Genomic DNA, 13,276 nt, shown 5'->3' on the forward strand with positions numbered 1-13,276 from the left:
TGTGAATTGGGCCTATGATCAAAACGCCACTAACCCTAACCCGAATTTCTGTTTGCAGACTTATCTCCCAAAACCATGGCTCACATGCCCTCTATAATGGGGTCTCTAGAGCCACCCCATAGGAATGTGGCTGTCATCACCAAGGAAACAGTCCCCATCATTGTTACCCAAACTTTTCAGTATAGGAGAAACCTGCAAGGTCACTAAGCCCACCCCAATATTGTCAGCCGCTTTGGACACAAATGCGCAGTCTGCAACACCCTGATGATCTACATCTGGGCAGACAGCCAACTTTATTGTCCTGAGTAAGAAGATTGAACCTGACTTGCCCCTAGGGCTTAATTGAAGCCCTAGATTTGGTTTTCAGGCCTCTGTGATCAGTGGCCTGTTCTGCAATAGCAACTTATGATACAACATGTGTCCCTGATCCACACAACAGAATATCTCCTGTCCCCAGAAGGAAACCATGCTCTTCAACCTGAGACAAACCCTCAGAGTAGGGGAATACTACAGGACACCTTAGCCACCAGCACATTCTAAGATCTCCCTGGTTACAAACCAGCATTGTGACCCATCTACAAGAGATTCCATGTCAACTCAAGGTCTTGGTACTTCGCCCCAGAGCCACCAGAATGAACATGCCATGTTCCTTGCTGCAATATTCAATGGAGGTGTGCTTTCCAGGCATCCATGCGGGAGAGCTCTGCTGCCCAAACTTTTCCCATGGGGGACCTTGGAGCAAACAAACCAGACTCCCCCAGTATGGTAGAAGGAAACCTTGTTGTTTGGAGCATCTCACAAGCCTCAGCGTGGGAAATCATCCATGGCCTCTGAATGTCACCCCTCCATTTGTCTGTAATCATAAAAACAAACTCCAGAGTGGGCAAGCATCTGAAATCCGCCCTACTTAGATGCTGGATATCTTGTGTAAGCCAGTGCACGTTGGAACTACCTTTTGCTTGGCACTGAATTGAACCATAGCTTGCGTTTACAATTCCATCCTCACCCTACTCATCCCCAAGCCCTCTTGATAAGGAATTCTGGAACCACAATGCAGCATTCTGCTTTCCCATAGAAAGAAGTGCATTGTGAGTTAAGCAAGAAATCCCAAATGAGGATCAATCTGCTCGGCCCTCGTGGCAACACCAATTTCTAGGTTGCCCCGGCCACTAGTGCTGTGTCTGAAAGAGTCTGAGCCCAACCTAGTGTCAGCCACCCAGAGAACGGGCCCCATATCCAGCATGTGAGAACGGCCATGACCCAATTCCGTCATCTCTACCCATCCTTGGTATTCAGGTACCTGTTCCCAGAACTTTGCTCAAATTTATGCCAATGGTAGAACCTGAAGCACAATAGAGAACTGCTCCTACCCCTTGGCAAAAAAACCTGGCTCTTGGGATGGGTGTCCAACCCTCAAAGTGGGAGGCAGCTGCATGGCCAATGAGACCACCCACACTCCCGAGGGTCACACTGGCCACAAACAGGCACTGTGACCCTCAGCCTGAGCATGATTTCAAACAAGCCATCTCAGTTGCACCACCTGGGTCCCTCATTGCAGGCCTGGTACAACCCTAGGCCTAACACTTGGTGAGATTTTCTAGACACCCAGACACAGAGGCCCTATCTGCAATCCCTGTTTTGGGGCACCTAAGATTTAAAACAGCACTCTTCCCTTCCCCATAAAAGCCACCAAACTATGGAGAGCCACCAGGATACTTAGGAAAAATCTCCCATGGACCCATGAGACCAGACCTGCATTCCGAGGCCACCCTGACACACAATCCAGATAGAAAAGCCTGTGATACAGCCTTCCAGTCATGCTAATTACAGTTCCTGACGAGCTGCCCTTCAGGTCTACGCATTGGGCCTGCAATCACATCGCCACTAACCCTACCCCAAATTTGTGTTTGCAGACTGCACTCCCAAAATCATGGCTCAAATGCCCTCCATCATGGGGTCTCTGCAGCCACACCACATGACTGTGGCTGCCATCCCCAAGGAAAATGTGCCTGTCACAGTTGCCCCAACCCTCCAGATTAGGAGAAACCTACAAGGCCCCTGAGCCCACCCCAATATTGGCGGCTGATCTGGATGCAAATGCACAGTCTTAAAAACCCTGATCATCTACATCCAGGCATAAGGCCAAGCCAATGATCCTGAGTCATAAGATTGAAATTGACATGCCCCTAGGACCTCATTGGAACTCTAGATTAGGTTTTCAGGCATCTGTCCTCATGGGCCTGTTCTGGAATACCAAATTATGATACAATATGTGGTCTATGGGCCAAACAACAGAACATCTCCTGTCCCCAGAAGGAAACTATGCTCTTCTACCTGTGCCAAACTTTCAGTGTAGGAGAATCCAGCATGGCAGCCTAGCCACCAGCACATTCTAAGATCTCCCTGATAACAAACCAGCATTGTCGCCCATCTGCAAGAGATTCCCTGTCAACTCACGGCATTGGTACTTTGCCCCAGAGCCACCAGAACGATCCTGCCATGTTCCTCATTTGCAGTCACCAATGGAGGTGTGCTTTCTAAGCACCCATGCCGGAGAGGTCTGCTACCCAAACTTTCCACATGGGGGACCCTGGAGCAAACAAACCAGACTCCACCTGTCCAATATAAGGAAACGTTGCTGTTTGGAGCATCTCACAAGCCTCTGCATGGGATATCCTCTATGGCCTCTTGACGCCACCCCTCCATTTGTCTGTCATCATAGACACAAACTCCAGTGTGAGCAAACACTTGAAAACCGCTCTTACTCAGTTCCCGGATATCTCAAATCAGCTGCTACACATTGGAACTGCCTGCCACATGGCACTGAATTGAACCACAGCTTGTGTTTACAATTTCAACCTCACCCTACTGGTCCCCAAGCCATCTTGATAGGGATTTCTGGAGCCACAACACAGAATTCGGCCTTCCCCATAGAAAGAAGAAGTGCCTGGTGAGTCTGCACAGAAACCCCACATGAGGATCAATCTGCTCGGCCCTCAAGTTAACCCAGAATTATAGGCTGCCCTGGCCACTAGTGCTGTGTCTGACACAGCCTGGGCCCTGTCCTAGTGTCAGCCACCCAGAGAGAGGGCCCCATATTCAGGACATGAGACCTACCATGACCCAAGTCCGGCATCTCTACCCATCCTTGGTATTCAGGTACCTGTCCTCAGAACTTTGCTGGTATTCCTGCCAATGGGGGAACCTCAAGCACAATAGAGAATTCCTCCTTTCCCATGGAAGGACACCTGGCTGTTGGGATGGGTGTCCAAACCTCAATGTGGGAGCCAGCTGCATGATCAATGTGACCACGCTGACTTCTGAGGGTCTCTCTGGGCACAAACAGGTTTTGTGCCCCTCAGCCTGAGCATGCTTTCAAACAAGCCCTCCCAGTTTTACCACCAGGATCCCGCATTACAGGCTTGCCATGCCCCAAGGCCCAAATCCTAACCCATGGTGGGATTTTCCATGCACCCAGACCCAGAGTCTGTCTCTGGAATCCCTGTTTTGGGGCACCCCTACTATGGAAAATAGCACTCTTCCATTCCCCAAAAAAGCCACCAAACTATGGGAAGCCTCCAGGAACCTTAGAGAGGAAAAGTCTCCCATGGACCTATGAGACCACACCTGCATTCCGAGGTGATCTTGGACATACAATCCAGATAGAAAAGCCTGTGCTACCACCTTCCAGTAACCCTAATTACATTACTGATGAGCGGCCCTCCAGGTCTATGCATTGGGCCTGAGATCCTCGCCACTAACCAGCTCGAGTTTGAGTTTGCAGTCTTCATTCCCAAAATCATGGCTCACATGCCCTCAAGGATGGGGTCTCTTAAGCCACACCACAGGACTGTGCTGGCCATCCCCAAAGAAACTGTGCCCAGCATAGTTGCCCAAACCTCCCAGATTAGGAGGAACCAGTAACCACCTTGAGCCCACTGCAATATTGGTGGCCACTCAAGATGCAAATGCGCCGTCTGAAACACCCTGATCACCTACATCCAGGCAGAAAGCCAAGTCAATGGCCCTAAGTCAGATGATAGAACCTGACATGCCCCTAGGACCTCATTAGAACCCTAGATTAGGTTTTCAAGCCTCTGTTTTCAGTGGACTGTTCTGGAATTCCAACTTATATTCCAACATGTGTTTCCTGAGCCTCACAACAGATCATCTCCTGTCCCCAGAAGGAAACCGTGCTCTTGGACCTGTGTTAAACCCTCAGGGTAGATGAATCCTGCATGTCCCTTTAGCCACCAGCACATTCTAAGGTCTCCCTGGTAACAAACCAGCATTGTGACACATCTTCATGTGACTCCATGTCAACTCATGGCCTTGGTACATTGCCCCAGAGCCACCAGAATGAGCTTGCCATGTTCCTCAGCTGCAATTGTCAATGGAGGTGTGCTTTGCAGGTATCCATGTGGGAGTACTATGCTACCCAAACTTCCCACATGGGGGACCTAGGATCAAACAAACCAGACTCCAACTATCAGTAGAAGGAAACCATGCTATCTGGAGCACCTCACAAGCCTGAGCATGGGAAATCCTCCATGACCTCTTGGTGTCACATCTGTAATTGTCAGTCATCATAGAATCAAACTTCAGTGTGAGCAAATGTCTGACATCCGCCCTTACTCAGGTGCAGGATGTCTCGAATAAGCCACTGCACATTGGATATCCCTTCCACTTGGCACTGGATTTAACCGTAGCTTGGTTTTACTATTCCATCCTTACCCAACTGGTCCCCATGCCCACTTGATAGGGAATTCTGGAGCCACAACACAGCATTCTGCCTTCCCCATAGAAAGAAGAAGTTCCTGGTGTGTCTTCCCTGAAACCCCACATGAGGATTAATCTGCTCGACCCTCGAGGTACCCCAATTTAGAGGCTGCCCCGGCCACTAGTGCTGTGTTTTACTGAACCTGAGCCCTGACCTCGTGTCAGCCACCCAGAGAGCGGGAAACATATCAAGCATGTGAGATCGGCCATGGCCTAAGACTGTCATCTCTAATCATCCTTGGTATTCTGTTACCTGCACCCAAACCTTTGCTGGAATCCCTGCCAATGGGGGATCCTGATGCACAATTCAGATTTGCTCCGGCCCCATGGTAAGAAACCTGGCTGTTGGGATGAGTGTCCTACCCACAGAGTGGGAGCCAGCTGCATGGCCAGTGAGACCACACCAATTCATGAGGGCCACCCTGGGCACAAGAAGGCATTGTCATCCTCAGTCTGAGCATGTTTTCAATTGGGCCCTCTCCGTTGCACCACCAGGATCTTGCATTTCAGGCTTGGGACACCCCTAGGCTCAAATCCTAACCCTTGGTGGCATATCTTGGTGCCCGGACCCAGAGGCTGTCTCTGGAATCCCTGTTTTGGGGCACCCCTAAGACACAAAACAACACTCTTCCATTCCCCAATAGCCACCAAACTATTGGGAACAGCCAGAATCCTTAGAGAGGAAAAATCTCCCATGGACCCTTGAGACCACACCTGCATTCCGAGGCCATTCTGGACACACAATCCAGATACAAAAGCCTGTGCTGCCGCCGTCAGGTCACCATAATTACAGTTCCTGACGAGCTGCTCTCCAGGTATATGCATTGAGCCTGCGATCACCTCGCCACTAATCCTAACCCGAGTTTGTGTTTGCACACTCTCTCCCAAAATTATGGCTTACATGCCCTCCAGAATGGGGTCTCTGGAGCCACACCACAGTACTGTGCCTGTCATCCCCAAGGAAACTGTGCCCATCACAGTTGCCCAAACCCTCCAGATTAAGAGAAACATGCAATAACCCTGAGTCCAACCCACTATTGGAGGCTGCTCTGGAAACAAATCCGCAGTCTGAAATAGCCTGATCACCTATATCCAGGAAGACAACAAAGTCAATGGTCCTGGGTCAGAAGATTGAACCTTACATGCCCTTTGGACTTCATTGGAGCCTAGATTGGGCTTCAGGCATCTGTCCTCAGAGGCCTTTTCAGGAATATCAACTTATGATACAACATGTGGTACCTGAGCCACACAACAGACAATCTCTTGTCCCCAGAAGGAAACCGTGCTTTTGGACCTGTTTCAAACCAACAGGGTAGGAGAATCCTGCCTGTCACCTTAGCCACCAGATCATTCTAAGACGACCTTGGTAAGAAACCAGCACTGTGACCCATGTGCAAGATATTCAGAGTCAACTCACGGCCTTGGTAGTTCATCCAAGAGCCACCAGAACGAACCTGCCAGTTCTTCCGCTGCAATGGTCAATGGAGCTGTGCTTTCATGGCATCCATGCGGGAGAGCTCTGCTACCCAAACTGTCCACATGGGGGACCCTGGAGCAAACAGCACAGACTCCACTTCTCCAGTAGAAGGAAACCTTGCTATTTGGAGCATCTCACAGGCCTCTGCGTGGGAAATCCTCCATGGCCTCTTGGCGCTACCTCTCCATTTGTCGGTCATCATAGACACAAACTCCAGTGTGAGCTTACATTTGACATCTGCCCTTTCTCAGGTGCTGGATGTCTCAAATAAGCTCCTGCACACTGAAACTGCCTTCTGCTTGATAGTTAATTTAACCTTAGCTTTTGATTACAATTCTATTTTCACCTGACTGGTCCAGAAGCCCATTTGATAGGGAAATGTGGAACCACAATGCAACATTCCACCTTCCCAAAGAAAGAAGTAGTGTCTGGTGAGTCTGCGCAAAAACCCCACATGAGGATCTATCGGCTTAGCCCTCGAGGGTACCCTGTTTTTAAGGCTGCCCTGCCTCTAGTGATATGTCTGACAGAGCATAAGACCTGGCCTCGTGTCAGCCACCCAGAGAGCGGGACTGATATGCAGCATGTGAGACTGGCCATGGCCGAAGTCTGACCCTCTACCCCTCCTTGGTTTCAGGCATTTGTCCCCAGACCTTTGATGGAATCCCTGCCAATGGGGGAACTTGAGGCACAATAAAGAACTGCTTTTAACCCATGGCAGGAAACCTGGCTATTAGGACGGGTGTCCAACCCTCAGAGTGGGAGACTGCAAGGACAATGAGACCACGCCCACCCCTGATAACCTCCCTGGACACAAACAGGCATTGTGACCCTTAGCCTGAGCATGTTTTCAAACAATCCCTCTCAGTTGCAGCACCAGGATCCCGCATTGTAGATCTTGTATGACCCTAGGCCCAAATCCTAACACTTTGTGGGTATTTCTTGTCACCCAGACCCAGAGCCCGTCTCTGTTATCCCTGTTTTGGGACACCCCTAAGATGGAAAACTAAACTAATCCCTTCCCCTAAAAAGCCACCAAACTATTGGGAGCCGCAAGGATCCTTAGGGAGGAAAAATCTCCTATGGACCAAAGAGATTACACCTATTCCGAGGCCATCCTGGACACACAATCCAGATAAAAAAACTTGTGCTACCGCCTTCTGGTCACCCTCATACAGTTCCTGACAAGCTGCCCTCCAGACTACGCTTTGTGCCTGCAATCATCTCGCCATTAAACCTAACCCAACTTTGCATTTACAAACTTCTCTCCCACAACCATGGCTCACATGCCTTCCAAGATGTGGTCTCTGGAGCCGCACCACAGGACTGGTCCTGTCATCCCCAGGGAAACTGTGCCTGTCACAGTTGCCTAAAACCTCCAGATTAGGAGAAACCAGCAAGGCCCCTGAGCTCACCCCACTGTTGGAGGCCACTCTGGATGCAAAGGTGCAGTCTGAAACACCCTGATCACCTATATCCATGCAGACACCCAAGTCAATGGTGTTGAGTCAGAAGATAGAACCTGACATGCCCCTAGGACCTCATTGGAACCCTCGATTAGGTTTTCAGATATATTTCCTCACAGGCTTGTTCTGGATACCAACTTATGATACAACATGTGGTTCCTGAGCCACATAATAGAACAACTCCTGTCCCCAGAAAGAAACTGTGCTCTTGGACCTGTGTCAAACATTCAGGGTAGGAGAATCCTGCATGGCACCTTATCCACCAGCACATTCTAAAATCTCTCTGGTAACTATCCAGGACTGTGACGCATGGGAAAAGGATTCCAAGTAAACTCAAGGCTTTGGTACTTCGCCCCAGTGCCACTGGAACAAACCAGACATGTTCTTCAGCTGCAATAGTCAAAATAGGTGTGCTTTCCCAGCAACCATGCGGGAGAGCTCTGCTACCCAAACTATCCACATGGGGGTATCCAGAGCAAACAAACCAGACTCCACCTGTCCAGTAGAAGGAAACCTTGCTATTTGTAGCATCTCACAAGGCTCAGCGTAGGATATCCTCCATGGCCTCTTGACGCCGCCTCTCCATTTGTCGGTGTTCATAACCACAAACTCCAGTGTGAGCAAATATCTGACATCAGCCCTTACTCAGGTGCTGGATGTCTCGAATAAGCTGCTGCACATTGGAACTGCCTTTTGCTTGGCACTGAATTTAAACGTAGCTTGTGTTTACAATTCCATCCTCACAAGACTGGTCCACAATCACTCTTCATAGGTAATTCTGGAGCCACAACTCAGCATTCTGCTTTCCCCATAGAAAGAAGTGCCTGGAGAGTCTTCTCAAAAACCCCACATGAGGATCACTCTCCTTGTCCCTTGATGGAACCCCGATTTATAGTCTACCTTGGCCACTAGTACTGAGTCTGCCAGAGCCTGAGCCCCAGCCTCGTGACAGCCACCCAAAGAGCAGGGCCCATATCCAGCATGTGAGACGGGCCATGGCCCAAATCCATCATCTCTACACATCCTTGGTATTCAGGCCCCTGTCCCCAGAGCATTGCTGGAATCCCTGCTAAAGGGGGAACCTGAAGCACAATAGAGAACTCCTTCCCCAGGGCAGGAATCATGGACGTTGGGATGGGTTTCCAACCCTCAAAGTGGGAGCCAGTTGCATGTCCAATGAGACCACGCCCACTCTTGTGGGCCGCCCTGGGCACAAACAGGCATTGTGTATCTCAGCCTGAGCAAGCTTTCAAACAAGCACTCTCAGTTGCACCACCAGGATCCCGCATTGCAGGCCTGGTACACCACTAGGCCCAAATCCTAAACCTTGATGGGATTTTCCAGGTGCCAAGACACAGAGCCCATATCTGGAATCCCTGTTTTGGGGTACTCCTAAGATGGTTAACCGTACTCTTCACTTCCTTGAAAAAACCACCAAATTATGGGGTGCTGCCAGCAACCTTAGAAAGGAAAAGTCTCCCTTGGAACCAGGAGACCACACCTGCATTCTGAGGCCATCCTGGACACAGAATCCCGATAGAAAACCCTGTGCTACCACCTTCCAAACACCCTAATTACAGTTCCTAACGAGCTGCCCTCCATGTCTACACATTGGGCCTTCAATCACCTCGCCACCAACGCTAACGTGAAATTGTGTTTGCACACTTCTCTCCCACAACAATGGCTCACATGCCCTCCAGGATGGGTTTTCTGGGTGCACACCACAACACTGTGCCTGACATCCCCAAGGAAATTGTTCCCATCACAGTTGCCCAAACCTTCCAGATTAGGAGAAACCTACAAGGCCCCTGGGTCCACCCCAATTTTGGTGGTTGCTCTGGATGCAAATGTGCAGTCTGAAACACCCTGATCACCTACATCCAGAAATACAGCCAAGTCAAAGGACCTGAGTCAGAAGATTGAACCTGGCATGCCCCTAGGACATCATTGGAACCACAGATGAAGTTTTTTTTTGTTTTTTTTTTTTTTTTTTTAAAGATTTTATTTATTTATTTGACAGAGAGAGATCACAAGTAGGCAGAGAGGCAGGCAGAGAGAGAGGAAGGGAAGCAGGCTCCCTGCTGAGCAGAGAGCCCGATGCGGGACTCGATCCCAGGACCCTGAGATCATGACCTGAGCCGAAGGCAGTGGCTTAACCCACTGAGCCACCCAGGCGCCCCCACAGATGAAGTTTTAATGCATCTGTCCTCAGAGGCTTGCTCTGGAATACCAACTAATGATACAACATGTCGTCCCTGAGCCACAAACAGAACATCTCCTGTCCCCAGAAGGAAGCTGTGCTCTTGGACCTGTGTTAACCCCTCAGGGTAGATGAATCCTGCACGGCCCCTTAGCCACCAGCACATTCTAAGATCTCCCTTGTAACGAACCAACATTGTGGCCCATCTGCAAGAGATTCCATGTCATCTCAAGGCCTTGGTACTTCGCCCATGAGCCACCAGAACAAACCCGTTTTGTTCCTCAGCTACAATCGTCTATGGAGGTGTGCTTTACAGGCATCCATGCTAGAGAAATATGCTACCCAAACTTTCAACATGGGGGACCCTGGGGCAAACAAACCAGATTCCACCTGTCCTGTGGAAGGAATCCTTGCTGTTTGGAGCATCTCAGAAGACTCAGCGTGGGAATTCCTCCATGGCCTCTTTATGCCACCACTATATTTTTTGGCCATAAAGACAGAAACTCCAGTGTGAGCAAATATCTGACATCCGCCCTTACTCAGGTGCTGGATATCTGGAATCGTCTGCTGCAAATTAGAACTGCCTTCCCCTTGGCACTGAATTAAACCACATTTTGTGTTTACAATTCCATCCTCATCTTACTGGTCCACAAGCCTTCTTGATAGGGAATTCTGGAGCCACAACCCAGCATTCTGCAGTCCATCGAAAGAAGTGTCTGGAGAATCTGCCCAGAAACCCCACATGAGGATCAATCTGCTCGGCCCTTGAGGGAACCCCGATTTGTAGGCTGCCCTGGCCACTAGTGCTGTGTCTGACAGAGCTTGAGCACTCCCTAGTGTCATCCACAGAGAGCATCCCCCATATCCCGCAAGTGAGACCTGCCATGGGCAAGTTCATCATTTCTACTTATCTTTGGTATTCAGGCAACTGTCCCCAGACCTTAGCAAAAATCCCTGCCTATGGGGGAAACTTAAGCATAATAGAGAACTCCCATTCACCATGGCAGTGATCTGGCTGTTAGGATGGGTCTCTCACCCTCAAAGTGGGAGCAAGCTGCATGGCCAATGAGACCACGCCCACTCCTGATGGCCTCCCTGGGCACAAACAGGCTTTCTCACCTTCACCCTGTGCATGCTTTAAATCAAGCCCTCAGTTGCACCTCAAGTGTCCCGCATTGCAGGACTGGTATGTGTCTAGGCCCAAATCCTAACACTTGGTGTGATTTTCCAGGTGCCTATACCAAGAGCCTGTCTATGGTATGCCAGTTTTGGGACACCCCTAAGATGGAAAACAGCACTCTTCTCCTCCTTGAAAAAGCCACTAAAAAATGGGGAACTGCCAGGATCCTTAGAGGGAAAGTCTCCCATGGAACCATGAGATGACACCTATATTCCGAGGACATCCTGGACACACAATCCAGATACAAAAGCCTGTGCTACTGCCTTTGAGTCTCCCGATGTGCAGTTCCTGACAAGCTGCTCTCCAGGTCTATGCATTAGGCTTGCGATCACCTCGCTACTAACTCTAACCAGAATTGTTGTTTGCAGACTTCTCTCCCAAACCCATGGCTCACATGCCCTCTAGGATGGGTTCTCTGGAGCCACACCACAGGACTGTGCCTGTCATTTCCAAGGAAAGTGTTCCCGTCACAATTGCCCAAACCCTCCAGATTAAGAGAAACCTGCAAGACGCCTGAGCACACCCCAATATTGTAGGCCACTCTGGACGCAAATGCACAGTCTGAAACACCCTGTTCACCTCCATCCAGGCAGACACCCAAGTCAATGGGTCTGAGTCAGAATATTAAACTTGACATGCCCCTAGGAATTCATTGCAACCCTAGATTAGGGTTTCAGGCATCTGTCCTCAGGGGCCTGTTCTGGAATACCAACATGTGGTGCCTGAACCACACAACAACAGAACAACTCCTTTCTCCAGAAGGAAACCGTGCTCTTGGACCTGTGTCAAAACCTCAGGGTAGGAGAATCCTGCATGACCCCTTAGCCACCAGCACATTCTAAGATCTCCATGGTAACAAACCAGCATTGTGTCCCATCTGCAAGAGATTCCATGTCAACTCGAGACCTTGGTACTTCGCCCCAGAGGCAACAGAAGGAACCTGCCATGTTCCTCAGCTGCAATGATCAATGGACATGTGCTTTCCAGGCATACATGTGGGAGAGCTCTGCTTCCCAAACTTTCCACATGGAGGACTGTGGAGCAACCAAACCAGACACCACCTGTTTAGTAGAAGGAAACCTTGCTGTTTGGAGCATCTCATTAGCCTCAGCGTGGGAAATTCTCCATGGCCTCTTGATGCCAACCCTCCGTCTGTCAGTCATCATAGACACAAACTCCAGTGTGAACAAACATCTGACATCCGTCCTTACTCAGGTGCTAGATATCTCCAATCAGCCGTTGTATATTAGAAATGCTTTCTGCTGGGCAATGAATTGAACCATAGCTTGTGTTTACAATTCCATCTTCACCCTACTGGTCCCAAAGATGTCTTGATGGGGAATTCTGGATCTACAATGCAGCATTCTGCCTTCCTCATAGAAATAATAAGTGTCTGACAGACAGCCCAGAAACCCAACATGAGGATCAATCTACTCAGCCCGCGAAAGAACCCTGATTTATAGGCTGCCCTGGCCACTAGTGCTCTGTGTGACAGAGCCTGAGCCCCGACCTTGTGTCAGCCACCCAGAGAGCGGGGCCCATATCCAGCATGTGAGACCGGCCATGGTCCAAGTCTGTGATATCTACACATCCTTGGTATTCAGGCATCTCTCCCAAGAACTTTGCTGGAATCCCTGCTCAGGGTGAACCTGAAGCACAATAGAGAACTCCTTTTTCCTTATGGCAGGAAACCAGGCTGTTGGGATGGGCGTCCAACCCTCAGAGTGGGCCAATGAGTCCACATCCACTCCTGAGGGCCACCCTGGGCACAAACAGACATGGTGACCCCCAGCCCGAGTATGCTTTCAAACAATCTCTCTCCGTTGCATCACATGGATCCCGCATTACAGGCCTGGTATGCTTCTAGGCAGAAATTCTAAGCCTTCGTAGGATATTCCAGGTGTCCAGACCCAGAGCCCGTCTCTGGAATTCCTGTTTTGGGGCACCCCTAAGATGGAAAATAGCACTTTTCCTTTCCCCGCAAAAGCCACCAAAGTATGGGGAATCGCCAGGATCCTTAGAGAGGAAAAATCTCCCATGGACCTAGAAAACCACACCTGCATTCTGATGCCATCATGGATACACAATCCAGATAGAAAAGCCTGTGCTACTGCCCTCGAGTCACACTAATTACAGTTCCTGACAAACTGCCCTCCAAGTCTATGCATTGGGCC

Source organism: Neovison vison, chromosome 4 (genome assembly GCF_020171115.1).
Source record: "Neovison vison isolate M4711 chromosome 4, ASM_NN_V1, whole genome shotgun sequence".
In the NCBI taxonomy this organism is placed as follows: domain Eukaryota; kingdom Metazoa; phylum Chordata; class Mammalia; order Carnivora; family Mustelidae; genus Neogale; species Neogale vison.